The sequence below is a fragment of the Episyrphus balteatus genome, chromosome 1 (genome assembly GCF_945859705.1).
Source record: "Episyrphus balteatus chromosome 1, idEpiBalt1.1, whole genome shotgun sequence".
Taxonomy (NCBI): Eukaryota; Metazoa; Arthropoda; class Insecta; order Diptera; family Syrphidae; genus Episyrphus; species Episyrphus balteatus.
In genome coordinates this window covers 28,862,069-28,876,836 of record NC_079134.1, presented here as the reverse complement: position 1 = coordinate 28,876,836, position 14,768 = coordinate 28,862,069, and positions in this window count along the sequence as shown.

Sequence of the window (14,768 nt, the reverse complement as noted above, 5' to 3'; positions counted from 1 at the left end):
TTTCCATATATTTTTTCTAAAAATTCCTTTTAATTTTTTTTAAAGACTTTTATAAGTGAGTAAAAGTTTATTCATTTCAAAGTCAAAATCATTTGTTTTTCTTTTCACTTTTCAACTTCAGTTTAGCAGCAACAAAAAAAAAATAATAATAACTCCAAGCATTTCCAAAAATCAACGGTATTCTGTCTGACCCAAAAGATATTTTCAATACCTGCAGCAATAAAAAGCAAAACGAAAAAAAAAAAAAAAACAAATAAACAAAATCTTTTGCTCCACTCTCTTGACTTGACTCGCATGCCATTCTAAATGGAGTCAAATTCCAGACTAATAGCTTTGCAAATCCAACAATAATTTCACGAACTCTCAACACCGACCCAACAAAATTGACTGTTGAAGGAGGTGCGCGCAGCGCCAAAAAAAAGTAGCACGATTTGCAAATTATCTGCTACCGAATTCCTAATTCGTCGAAATCATCCTTTTTTTCCAATGCAAATTAGAGAAGTTTGATTTTTTTTCTGTTTCTTTCATTTAAATATTGAAAACCTTCTGAAGACCTTTTTTTTTTTCAAAAGTCTGTTTGAGGGGATAACCCTTTTGCGCTTTGGATTGCATTCTTTGGAAGTCAGACAAAAAGTTTGGCGTGTTCAATCATTTATTTGAATCTCTGTCTTAAAGTGGCTCCATTGGGTAATTTGGAGGAAAACGGGAAACCCCTTTAGGCTAAACGTCGAGTGAGGAATCAATCGATTTAAATTTATAGAAATGATTAGTTATATGCTTCAAACAGTAGCCAGTAGAAGTCGCTTTTTTTCTGACTTTATAGTTAAAAGAGATAGGTTTTTGTTTTGTTTTTGGAGGTTAATTAGTTAGGCTTTGGACACACGCATCACGGAGATTGGTATAATATTTTAATGAACTCTAATCCATCTTTTGCTCATCGGATTATTATTATAATGAATGATTACCTCAGGTTTGGTCGATTGTGATTGATTCGGAGAAATAGATAATTTTTAATTTTTTTCTTATTTATTTGAAGATTTAAAGATATTGATGATATTTGTGAAAGATAATTGGAATTAGAATTTTTGTTTTTGTTCACAGAAAAGCGTCGCCATTGGTTTTCTTCAAGTTTTCATTGTATAGATCCTTAAAGCAGTCATTTCATTGGATTTTATATTCCTGGGAAAAATATTTTAGGGGAAGCACAATTCACAATAACCATTTGCAATTTTTTGAAGATATCTCCCAAGTCACACTGAATTTCTGAAAAAAAGGAGTTCAAAACTGAAAAGCGCTTAGAATGAAAATAAAGGAAAGGAATACAAATCAATAAAGAAACCATAATTGCCTCCTACATACCATTTATTGCCTTAATACAAAATACAATATGAAATTTGAAATGCCCCACGTGGGTCAATTGAAATGCCCCACGTGGGTCATTTTGAAATGCCCAAAGTGGGTCATTTGAAAATGTACCACGTGGGTCATTTGAAATGCCCCACGTGGGTCATTTGGAAATGTACCACGTGGGTCAGTTGAAATGCCCCACGTGGGTCATTTGGAAATGCCCCACGTGAGTCATTTGGAAATGCCCCATGTGGGTCATTTGGAAATGCCCCATGTGGGTCATTTGAAAATGCCCCATATGGGTCATTTTGAAATGCCCCACATGGGTCATTTTGAAATGCCCCACGTGGGTCATTTGAAAATGCCCCACGTGGGTCATTTGATATGCCCCACGTGGGTCATTTGAAAATGCCCCACATGGGTCATTTTGAAATGCCCCACGTGGGTCATTTGAAAATGCCCCACATGGGTCATTTTGAAATGCCCCACGTGGGTCATATGGAAATGACCCACATGGGTCATATTAAAATGCCCCACATGGGTCATTTGAAATGCCCCACGTGGGTCATTTGAAAATGCCCCACGTGGGTCATTTGAAAATGCCCCACATGGGTCATTTTGAAATGCCCCACGTGGGTCATATGGAAATGACCCACATGGGTCATATTAAAATGCCCCACATGGGTCATTTGAAATGCCCCACGTGGGTCATTTGAAAATGCCCCACGTGGGTCATTTGAAAATGCCCCACGAGGGTCATTTGAAATGCCCCACGTGGGTCATTTGAAAATGCCCCACATGGGTCATTTTGAAATGCCCCACGTGGGTCATTTGAAAATGCCCCACGTGGGTCATTTGAAATGCCCCACATGGGTCATTTTGAAATGCCCCACGTGGGTCATTTTGAAATGCCCCACATGGGTCATTTGAAATGCCCCACGTGGGTCATTTGAAAATGCCCCACGTGGGTCATTTGAAAATGCCCCACTAGGGTCATTTGAAATGCCCCACGTGGGTCATTTGAAAATGCCCCACATGGGTCATTTTGAAATGCCCCACGTGGGTCATATGGAAATGACCCACATGGGTCATATTAAAATGCCCCACGTGGGTCATTTGAAATGCCCCACGTGGGTCATTTGAAAATGCCCCACATGGGTCATTTTGAAATGCCCCACGTGGGTCATATGGAAATGACCCACATGGGTCATATTAAAATGCCCCACATGGGTCATTTGAAATGCCCCACGTGGGTCATTTGAAAATGCCCCACGTGGGTCATTTGAAATGCCCCACGTGGGTCATTTGAAATGCCCCACGTGGGTCATTTTGAAATGCCCCACGTGGGTCATTTTGAAATGCCCCACGTGGGTCATTTGAAATGCCCCACGTGGGTCATTTGGAAATGCCCCACGTGGGTCATTTGAAATGCCCCACGTGGGTCATTTGGAAATGACCCACGTAAGTCATTTGAAATGCCCCACGTGGGTCATTTTGAAATGCCCCACGTGGGTCATTTGAAATGCCCCACGTGGGTCATTTGAAATGCCCCACGTGGGTCATTTGGAAATGCCCCACGTGGGTCATTTTGAAATGCCCCACGTGGGTCATTTAGAAATGCCCCACGTGGGTTATTTGGAAATGCCCCACGTGGGTCATTTGGAAATGCCCCACGTGGGTCATTTGGAAATGCCCCACGTGGGTCATTTGGAAATGCCCCACGTGGGTCATTTAGAAATGCCCCACGTGGGTCATTTTGAAATGCCCAACGTGGGTCATTTGAATTGCCCCACGTGGGTCATTTGGAAATGCCCCACGTGGGTCATTTTGAAATGCCCCACGTGGGTCATTTGAAATGCCCCACGTGGGTCATTTGGAAATGCCCCATATGGGTCATTTGGAAATGCCCCACGTGGGTCATTTTGAAATGCCCCATGTGGGTCATTTTGAAATGCCCCACATGGGTCTTTTTGAAATGCCCCACGTGGGTCATTTGGAAATGGCCCATATGGGTCACTTGGAAATGCCCCACGTGGGTCATTTTGAAATGCCCCACGTGGGTCATTTTGAAATGCCCCACATGGGTCATTTTGAAATGCCCCACGTGGGTCATTTTGAAATGCCCCACATGGGTCATTTTGAAATGCCCCACGTGGGTCATTTGAAAATGCCCCACGAGGGTCATTTGAAATGCCCCACGTGGGTCATTTTGAAATGCCCCACGTGGGTCATTTTGAAATGCCCCACGTGGGTCATTTTGAAATGCCCCACGTGGGTCATTTTGAAATGCCCCACGTGGGTCATTTTGAAATGCCCCACGTGGGTCATTTTGAAATGACCCACGTGGGTCATTTTGAAATGCCCCATGTGGGTCATTTTGAAATGCCCCACATGGGTCTTTTTGAAATGCCCCACGTGGGTCATTTGGAAATGCCCCATATGGGTCATTTGGAAATGCCCCACGTGGGTCATTTTGAAATGCCCCACGTGGGTCATTTTGAAATGCCCCACGTGGGTCATTTTGAAATGCCCCACATGGGTCATTTTGAAATGCCCCACGTGGGTCATTTGAAAATGCCCCACGAGGGTCATTTGAAATGCCCCACGTGGGTCATTTTGAAATGCCCCACGTGGGTCATTTGGAAATTCCCCACGTGGGTCATTTTGAAATGCCCCACGTGGGTCATTTGGAAATGCCCCACGTGGGTCATTTGGAAATGCCCCACGTGGGTCATTTGGAAATGCCCCACGTGGGTCATTTAGAAATGCCCCACGTGGGTTATTTGGAAATGCCCCACGTGGGTCATTTTGAAATGCCCCACGTGGGTCATTTGAAATGCCCCACATGGGTCATTTGGAAATGCCCCACGTGGGTCATTTGGAAATGCCCCACGTGGGTCATTTAGAAATGCCCCACGTGGGTTATTTGGAAATGCCCCACGTGGGTCATTTTGAAATGCCCCACGTGGGTCATTTGAAATGCCCCACGTGGGTCATTCGGAAATGCTCCACGTGGGTCATTTAGAAATGCCCCACGTGGGTCATTTTGAAATGACAAACGTGGGTCATTTCAAATGCCCCACGTGGGTCATTTGGAAATGCCCACGTGGGTCATTTCAAATGACCCACGTGGGGCATTTCAAATGACCCACGTGGGTCATTTTGAAATGCCCCACGGTGGTCATTTTGAAATGCCCCACATGGGTCTTTTTGAAATGCCCCACGTGGGTCATTTGGAAATGCCCCACGTGGGTCATTTGGAAATGCCCCACGTGGGTCATTTGGAAATGCCCCATATGGGTCATTTGGAAATGCCCCACGTGGGTCATTGTGAAATGCCCCACATGGGTCATTTAGAAATGCCCCACGTGGGTCATTTTGAAATGCCCCACGTGGGTCATTTGAAATGCCCCACGTGGGTCATTTTGAAATGCCCCACGTGGGTCATTTGAAATGTCCCACGTGGGTCATTTGGAAATGCCCCACGTGGGTCATTTGGAAATGCCCCACGTGGGTCATTTGGAAATGCCCCATATGGGTCATTTGGAAATGCCCCACGTGGGTCATTTTGAAATGCCCCATGTGGGTCATTTTGAAATGCCCCACATGGGTCTTTTTGAAATGCCCCACGTGGGTCATTTGGAAATGCCCCATATGGGTCATTTGGAAATGCCCCACGTGGGTCATTTGGAAATGCCCCACGTGGGTCATTTTGAAATGCCCCACGTGGGTCATTTTGAAATGCCCCACGTGGGTTATTTTGAAATGCCCCACGTGGGTCATTTGGAAATGCCCCACGTGGGTCATTTGAAATGCCCCACGTGGGTCATTTTGAAATGCCCCACGTGGGTCATTTTGAAATGCCCCACGTGGGTCATTTTGAAATGCCCCACGTGGGTCATTTTGAAATGCCCCACGTGGGTCATTTGAAATGCCCCACGTGGGTCATTTGGAAATGCCCCACGTGGGTCATTTTGAAATGCCCCACGTGGGTCATTTTGAAATGCCCCACGTGGGTTATTTTGAAATGCCCCACGTGGGTCATTTGGAAATGCCCCACGTGGGTCATTTGAAATGCCCCACGTGGGTCATTTTGAAATGCCCCACGTGGGTCATTTGGAAATGCCCCATATGGGTCATTTGGAAATGCCCCACGTGGGTCATTTGAAATGCAACACGTGGGTCATTTGGAAATGCCCCACGTGGGTCATTTAGAAATGCCCCACGTGGGTCATTTTGAAATGCCCCACGTGGGTCATTTGAAATGCCCCACGTGGGTCATTTTGAATTGCCCGACGTGGGTCATTTTGAAATGCCCCACGTGGGTCATTTGAAATGCCCCACGTGGGTCATTTGGAAATGCCCCACGTGGGTCATTTGGAAATGCCCCACGTGGGTCATTTTGAAATGCCCCACGTGGGTCATTTTGAAATGCCCCACGTGGGTCATTTGAAATGCCCCACGTGGGGCATTTGGAAATGCCCCACGTGGGTCATTTTGAAATGCCCCACGCGGGTCATTTTGAAATGCCCCACGTGGGTCATTTGGAAATGCCCCATATGGGTCATTTGGAAATGCCCCACGTGGGTCATTTGAAATGCAACACGTGGGTCATTTGGAAATGCCCCACGTGGGTCATTTAGAAATGCCCCACGTGGGTCATTTTGAAATGCCCCACGTGGGTCATTTGAAATGCCCCACGTGGGTCATTTTGAATTGCCCGACGTGGGTCATTTTGAAATGCCCCACGTGGGTCATTTGAAATGCCCCACGTGGGTCATTTGGAAATGCCCCACGTGGGTCATTTGGAAATGCCCCACGTGGGTCATTTGGAAATGCCCCATATGGGTCATTTGGAAATGCCCCACGTGGGTCATTTTGAAATGCCCCATATGGGTCATTTGGAAATGCCCCACGTGGGTCATTTTGAAATGCCCCACATGGGTCATTTTGAAATGCCCCATATGGGTCATTTTGAAATGCCCCACGTGGGTCATTTTGAAATGCCCCACATGGGTCTTTTTGAAATGCCCCACGTGGGTCATTTGGAAATGCCCCACGTGGGTCATTTGGAAATGCCCCATATGGGTCATTTGGAAATGCCCCACGTGGGTCATTTTGAAATGCCCCACATGGGTCATTTTGAAATGCCCCATATGGGTCATTTGGAAATGCCCCACGTGGGTCATTTTGAAATGCCCCACATGGGTCTTTTTGAAATGCCCCACGTGGGTCATTTGGAAATGCCCCACGTGGGTCATTTGGAAATGCCCCATATGGGTCATTTGGAAATGCCCCACGCGGGTCATTTTGAAATGCCCCACATGGGTCATTTTGAAATGCCCCACGTGGGTCATTTTGAAATGCCCCACATGGGTCTTTTTGAAATGCCCCACGTGGGTCATTTGGAAATGCCCCACGTGGGTCATTTTGAAATGCCCCATATGGGTCATTTGGAAATGCCCCACGTGGGTCATTTTGAAATGCCCCACATGGGTCATTTTGAAATGCCCCATATGGGTCATTTGGAAATGCCCCACGTGGGTCATTTTGAAATGCCCCACATGGGTCTTTTTGAAATGCCCCACGTGGGTCATTTGGAAATGCCCCACGTGGGTCATTTGGAAATGCCCCATATGGGTCATTTGGAAATGCCCCACGCGGGTCATTTTGAAATGCCCCACATGGGTCATTGTGAAATGCCCCACGTGGGTCATTTGAAATGCCCCACGTGGGTCATTTTGAAATGCCCCACATGGGTCATTTAGAAATGCCCCACGTGGGTCATTTTGAAATGCCCCACGTGGGTCATTTGAAATGCCCCACGTGGGTCATTTTGAAATGCCCCACGTGGGTCATTTGAAATGTCCCACGTGGGTCATTTGGAAATGCCCCACGTGGGTCATTTGGAAATGCCCCACGTGGGTCATTTGGAAATGCCCCATATGGGTCATTTGGAAATGCCCCACGTGGGTCATTTTGAAATGCCCCATGTGGGTCATTTTGAAATGCCCCACATGGGTCTTTTTGAAATGCCCCACGTGGGTCATTTGGAAATGCCCCATATGGGTCATTTGGAAATGCCCCACGTGGGTCATTTGGAAATGCCCCACGTGGGTCATTTTGAAATGCCCCACGTGGGTCATTTTGAAATGCCCCACGTGGGTTATTTTGAAATGCCCCACGTGGGTCATTTGGAAATGCCCCACGTGGGTCATTTGAAATGCCCCACGTGGGTCATTTTGAAATGCCCCACGTGGGTCATTTTGAAATGCCCCACGTGGGTCATTTTGAAATGCCCCACGTGGGTCATTTTGAAATGCCCCACGTGGGTCATTTGAAATGCCCCACGTGGGTCATTTGGAAATGCCCCACGTGGGTCATTTTGAAATGCCCCACGTGGGTCATTTTGAAATGCCCCACGTGGGTTATTTTGAAATGCCCCACGTGGGTCATTTGGAAATGCCCCACGTGGGTCATTTGAAATGCCCCACGTGGGTCATTTTGAAATGCCCCACGTGGGTCATTTGGAAATGCCCCATATGGGTCATTTGGAAATGCCCCACGTGGGTCATTTGAAATGCAACACGTGGGTCATTTGGAAATGCCCCACGTGGGTCATTTAGAAATGCCCCACGTGGGTCATTTTGAAATGCCCCACGTGGGTCATTTGAAATGCCCCACGTGGGTCATTTTGAATTGCCCGACGTGGGTCATTTTGAAATGCCCCACGTGGGTCATTTGAAATGCCCCACGTGGGTCATTTGGAAATGCCCCACGTGGGTCATTTGGAAATGCCCCACGTGGGTCATTTTGAAATGCCCCACGTGGGTCATTTTGAAATGCCCCACGTGGGTCATTTGAAATGCCCCACGTGGGTCATTTGGAAATGCCCCACGTGGGTCATTTTGAAATGCCCCACGTGGGTCATTTTGAAATGCCCCACGTGGGTCATTTGGAAATGCCCCATATGGGTCATTTGGAAATGCCCCACGTGGGTCATTTGAAATGCAACACGTGGGTCATTTGGAAATGCCCCACGTGGGTCATTTAGAAATGCCCCACGTGGGTCATTTTGAAATGCCCCACGTGGGTCATTTGAAATGCCCCACGTGGGTCATTTTGAATTGCCCGACGTGGGTCATTTTGAAATGCCCCACGTGGGTCATTTGCAATGCCCCACGTGGGTCATTTGGAAATGCCCCACGTGGGTCATTTGGAAATGCCCCACGTGGGTCATTTGGAAATGCCCCATATGGGTCATTTGGAAATGCCCCACGTGGGTCATTTTGAAATGCCCCATATGGGTCATTTGGAAATGCCCCACGTGGGTCATTTTGAAATGCCCCACATGGGTCATTTTGAAATGCCCCATATGGGTCATTTTGAAATGCCCCACGTGGGTCATTTTGAAATGCCCCACATGGGTCTTTTTGAAATGCCCCACGTGGGTCATTTGGAAATGCCCCACGTGGGTCAATTGGAAATGCCCCATATGGGTCATTTGGAAATGCCCCACGTGGGTCATTTTGAAATGCCCCACATGGGTCATTTTGAAATGCCCCATATGGGTCATTTGGAAATGCCCCACGTGGGTCATTTTGAAATGCCCCACATGGGTCTTTTTGAAATGCCCCACGTGGGTCATTTGGAAATGCCCCACGTGGGTCATTTGGAAATGCCCCATATGGGTCATTTGGAAATGCCCCACGCGGGTCATTTTGAAATGCCCCACATGGGTCATTTTGAAATGCCCCACGTGGGTCATTTTGAAATGCCCCACATGGGTCTTTTTGAAATGCCCCACGTGGGTCATTTGGAAATGCCCCACGTGGGTCATTTTGAAATGCCCCATATGGGTCATTTGGAAATGCCCCACGTGGGTCATTTTGAAATGCCCCACATGGGTCATTTTGAAATGCCCCATATGGGTCATTTGGAAATGCCCCACGTGGGTCATTTTGAAATGCCCCACATGGGTCTTTTTGAAATGCCCCACGTGGGTCATTTGGAAATGCCCCACGTGGGTCATTTGGAAATGCCCCAGATGGGTCATTTGGAAATGCCCCACGCGGGTCATTTTGAAATGCCCCACATGGGTCATTTTGAAATGCCCCACGTGGGTCATTTGAAATGCCCCACGTGGGTCATTTTGAAATGCCCCACATGGGTCATTTTGAAATGCCCCACGTGGGTCATTTGAAATGCCCCACGTGGGTCATTTTGAAATGCCCCACGTGGGTCATTTGAAATGCCCCACGTGGGTCATTTTGAAATGCCCCACGTGGGTCATTTGAAATGCCCCACGTGGGTCATTTGGAAATGCCCCACGTGGGTCATTTGGAAATGCCCCACGTGGGTCATTTTGAAATGCCCCACGTGGGTCATTTTGAAATGCCCCACGTGGGTCATTTGAAATGCCCCACGTGGGTCATTTGGAAATGCCCCACGTGGGTCATTTGAAAATGCCCCACGTGGGTCATTTGAAAATGCCCCACGTGGGTCATTTGAAATGCCCCACGTGGGTCATTTTGAAATGCCCCACGTGGGTCATTTTGAAATGCCCCACGTGGGTCATTTGAAAATGCCCCACGTGGGTCATTTGGAAATGCCCCACGTGGGCCATTTTGAAATGCCCCACATGGGTCATTTTGAAATGCCCCACATGGCTCATTTGAAAATGCCCCACGTGGGTCATTTGAAAATGCCCCACGTGGGTCATTTGAAATGCCCCACGTTTGTCATTTGGAAATGCCCCACGTGGGTCATTTTGAAATGCCCCACATGGGTCATTTTGAAATGCCCCACGTGGGTCATTTGAAAATGCCCCACGTGGGTCATTTGGAAATGCCACACGTGGGTCATTTTGAAATGCCCCACATTGGTCATTTTGAAATGCCCCACATGGGTCATTTTGAAATGCCCCACGTGGGTCATTTGAAAATGCCCCACGTGGGTCATTTGAAAATGCCCCACGTGGGTCATTTGAAATGCCCCACGTGGGTCATTTGGAAAAGCCCCACGTGGGTCATTTTTAAATGCCCCACGTGGGTCATTTGGAAATGCTCCACGTGGGTCATTTTGAAATGCCCCACGTGGGTCATTTTGAAATGCCCCACGTGGGTCATTTGAAAATGCCCCACGTGGGTCATTTGAAATGCCCCACGTGGGTCATTTGGAAATGCCCCACGTGGGTCATTTTGAAATGCCCCACGTGGGTCATTTTGAAATGCCCCACGTGGGTCATTTTGAAATGCCCCACGTGGGTCATTTGAAATGCCCCACGTGGGTCATTTGGAAATGCCCCACGTGGGTCATTTTGAAATGCCCCACGTGGGTCATTTGGAAATGCCCCACGTGGGTCATTTTGAAATGCCCCACGTAGGTCATTTTGAAATGCCCCACGTGGGTCATTTGGAAATGTCCCACGTGGGTCATTTTGAAATGCCCCACGTAGGTCATTTTGAAATGCCCCACGAGGGTCATTTGAAATGCCCCACGTGGGTCATTTTGAAATGCCCCACGTGGGTCATTTTGAAATGCCCCACGTGGGTCATTTGAAAATGCCCCACGTGGGTCATATGGAAATGCCACACGTGGGTCATTTGAAATGCCCCATCTGGGTCATTTTGAAATGCCCCACGTGGGTCATTTGAAATGCCTCACGTGTATCATTTTGAAATGCCCCACGTGTGTCATTTGAAATGCCCCACGTGGGTCATTTTGAAATGCCCCACGTGGGAAATTTTAAAAGTAAAAGCCCCACGTTGGGCTTTTTGCTCCACTTCGGAGATTTCCAGATTCCCAACGTCTCTTTCATCTTATGTTTTACTTTAGTAGTGTCGGTTGTAAAGTGAACGCTTTTCAGTAGCCTAACGCGGTTTTGTTTTGTTCAAGTAAAATTAGATTAGTACTACAAAATAGTTGGCATTTACCTTAGACTTTTGTCCCTCCATTTAAAAATTTATAACTCAGTCATTACAATAGTTTCAAAATTACCAGTACCAATATCGTAAAAACCCTCTCATTTTGATGACCTTCTGACTAAGTTCCATTAAAACTAAATTACCATCGTCTAATAGCTACTTCCAATCACCATTCCATATATGTTTCCTGTACATTCACCATCTGCCTCCCCTTTTCTTACCCAAGGTAAGACCTAAAATCAAAAAGTACCCTGGTAAGCTATAACAAGAACTACAGTAGCAACTGGAAAGCAACTTGTTGCCTACACACAAAACCATCAACCCGAACAGAAACAGAATCAAAGCATATAGAAACACTCTCTTAATGTGTAAGTACATTCTGGGCAGGATGTTGCTCTTCCTTGATGAAGAGCTTCCCATTTAGCTACCATTTCTGCATCTCTACATAGAATGAAGTGACTGCGGTAGTGGCGGTAGCGGCGGCGGCGCAGGGTGCAATGCTGTTGGTGGTGCATAACATTAATCTCCTGAATCGATACAAGCATTCCTGTCTGCGGTCGAACGGCTACTGTTTGTGGCCCCAGGGCTAATGAATATCGCAATTTCAAACACATAAATGGGCCCCGCGCCACCACCACCGCATCGCACACACCGACTTGGTAAAAGCCCTGATGGGGCACTCAAGACGATGGCGACGTCCATACTGATGATGATGATGATGATGATGATGACGATGATGGTGATGAGGACGAGAGGATGCAGATGAAACGATGACTTACCATTTTGCCAATATTGGTAAAAATTTAACGCTCTCTCCTTCCGAGCGGATCAAGCCGCGAGTTACGATACGATTCCTGGGCCAGATCACAGATCGTTCGATCGGTCGCGTTGTTCGGTTGGTCTGTTGGTTTGGTTTGGTTTGGTTTCGGCATCCATCGATGAACATGTAATTTAGTCGACATTGGTTTGGCATCATCGACTACTACTGTGCTACTGACGGACGCTGGCTGTGCTACAGCAATTTCATTCATAGAGGGCGCGGGAGCAAAAACAAAAAAAAGATCCATAGCCTCGACATAATAAATTGTAGGTAGGATGTTACGTTACTACTTTGCGAATGGCTTTTGCAAGGAGTCCTGGCTGCATACAACTAAAGCTGGAGGACTTTAATATAGCTACTCTTCATTGATGCGGTCTCTCGCTCGAGACATAGCTCGAGGGAAATTGATTGCTTCGGGTAGTTTTGATTGCGATATCTGTTTTTAATTATAATACACAACGAGATATACCTATCCTCAATATCCTCGTATATACGGCCAGCGTGCTGGGCTGGAGTTGTTGTCTTTAACTTGAAGACAAAAATAATACAATCTGGTTGAAGAAAACGATGTATATAGTGGAAGCAGGGATCCAATCCCCGTCCCTTATGACGGGGAGAGGAACGTGGATTTATTAATGCAGCTTTAAATACTATTGTAATATTTTTCTCATTTTATTCAAAGCGAAGAAGTCGATGCAGGTAGGAGAAGGAACGAGAAATGTTTCAAACCTTTGATGGTAAAGGTTTTCATAATTCACTACTTGTGAAGGTAGAAAATCTTAAAATGGTAAATAAATATGGAACCACATGTGGAAATTGGGAAAGTTACAGCATTTGATTATCGAGGTGGAAAATTCAATCAGATAAACCTTCTTCCAAAGTTATAATGAGGCCTAATTGTTTCCAGAAAGCAAAAAGAAACTGTTGGGAGAATTAATCAGACAGCATTAAAGTTGTCACAGCTACCGGGACATATCCAGTAGAATGCACCTTGGTGTAGAATTTTGTATTTCTGTTAAATGATCGCGCTACTTTTTGAACTTTGTGTTGCATGGTGTTTTTAAGCGATATTTATTTTCGTTATTTTAGGACTTTATTCAAATACAGGAGTAGTTTTGGGAGTGTTATTATTGAATAACAACTCAACTCGTCTAGATGTAAGATTTTAAGATTTCTTCCGAAAAATTAAAAAGGGTCAAAATGAACTTCCGACCTTCCGGACAGATTCAAGCTGCAAACTCCTATCCTAAAACAATAACTGCTAGACCAATTAGTACTGAAAAATAAAAGCGAGCATTTGAAAAGTCCCAGTCACAGGAGAGAAGTAGCATGACGGGAGAATATGATTTCACTGAAATGAATGAAATGCAAAAAGCGATTTAAAAAATTTCCGCGTGATCTTTTCAAGAAAATCTATTTACGGAAAAAAACCTATGAATATTAGTGTAGTAAAATGGATCTTAAGAAAAAATCTTTTTTAAAGTTTTGAAAATTGACTAACATGCACATTTCAAAAAAAAAAAAATTAAACGTGATAGGTAGAACACAAATCATAACTTTTTCCAGAATTTACTTCCTTACTAAAAAAAAAAAAACTACCTTTCACCCAAAATAGTTTTATGATGTCTCTAAATTCAAGGTACATTTCATTATGACACCCAGTTTTACATGTCTTTATAAAACATAAAAAAATATTTTTGACGTGATAACGTCTTATTAATCGATGAACCATGGCAGCCACCACAAAAAAGTGACTCCATTTTCTAACGTTACACTCTCGCATTTTCGCAGTGCGGCAAAAAATTTCAATTCAAAATTAAAAATAAACTATAAGAGATAGAAAAATCTTCTATAGCTTATTTGAAAGATAATAACCTAAAGCTTAATCCAAATGAAGGATTTTTAAAAATTCTGTCATTTAATAGGGTAAACAGGGGTAAAACGGAAATTTCAGGTTAAAATCTAGTCGTAGAGAATTGATTTTTTTTTGCTATAGATAGATGATTTTGGGTAAAGGAAATTTTTTTTGAAAATTCTAAAGATGCCAGGTGAAAGATAAAGGAAAAAAATTACGCGTCTGATGCGGGTTTTTTTTCCAAAACTCTGCATTTCGAAATATGAATTTTTGAAAAACACCTTGTTTTTAGGGGTATTTTGGGGTAATTTTTAATTTTAAGCTTTTTTTTGGAGCGTTCAAAAAATGTAGGTTTTGGCCTTATGTATACATGAAATCGTTTAGTGAGTTTTGACTGAATAACGGAAGAAACAAGTTTTTAAAAAACACATTTTTTTACCGTTTTTAACCGATTTTCATTGTTTTTTATTTTTATCTTTTTTTCTTTAATAGATACAGGAATAAAGTATATAAAGTAATGATAGACCATGACTACTACGACAGACATTTTCGTAAACACAATTTTGAGATAACGGTAAAATAAAATTTTAGAATGCAACAGGTTATAACTTTTGACCAAGAGCACATAGAAATATTTATTAAACTTTTATGAGCATCCTGAAACAATTAACTTCATTTGGTATATCACACATAACGGTACACTAACTACAAGCTACACAATGTTAAATCAAGAAACTTGCGAACACCTCAAAACACCAGTGGATATATGTTGCCCCCCGATCATCCACCAGTGTGGGAAGTACCGTAATCTTAGTCTGGA